Source organism: Sinocyclocheilus grahami, unplaced genomic scaffold (assembly GCF_001515645.1).
Source record: "Sinocyclocheilus grahami isolate Dianchi unplaced genomic scaffold, SAMN03320097.WGS_v1.1 scaffold4732.1, whole genome shotgun sequence".
Taxonomy (NCBI): domain Eukaryota; kingdom Metazoa; phylum Chordata; class Actinopteri; order Cypriniformes; family Cyprinidae; genus Sinocyclocheilus; species Sinocyclocheilus grahami.
In genome coordinates, this window is record NW_015509617.1 from 2549 (window position 1) to 3071 (window position 523).

Here is a 523-nt window from a genome sequence, read left to right on the forward strand (position 1 = left end):
ATTGGGTTAGATTTTCTCGTAGCAAGTATTTTGACACAGTGTGCAAGGTTTCTGTGCGTGAAGATAACGAATACGAAAACACACATGCAAAAATTTCAGATGCAGTGTGCAAAGACCTTAAATGATGACAGAATGTTCTCAAAAATAAGGCGGAACGTACGGCGACTCCTCTCTTTTGCAGCTCCTGAAACACGGCTCTGATTGGACGAGAGAAGCACAGAGACAGCTGACAGCCTCTCTGCTCGGGGTCAGAGGGCGTGATGATGTGGACAGAGGGTTTGTCGGGGTCTGACGGGTCTTTGCTGTAGTGATGTCTGATCAGATACTCCAGATACCCCGTCAGCAGCACTGACTTCCTCCTCAGATCCTTCATGCTCGTCCGGTTAAAAATCTGGACACCAGAAACTCAGTGCGTCAACACAGAAAAAAGAATGAGACAATATATTCACCTACATGAATTAAGATGAATTCAAAACTAAAAGCTGCAGTCCGTAACTTTAGCCTCTTTGTCGCCATCTCTGTT

General features: G+C 45.3%; 1 pseudogene; it reads right to left on the bottom strand.

Annotated features, from left to right (window-relative positions):
- Positions 1–523, bottom strand: part of LOC107576968 (kynureninase-like) — a 9230-nt pseudogene that overhangs the window by 1931 nt on the left and 6776 nt on the right.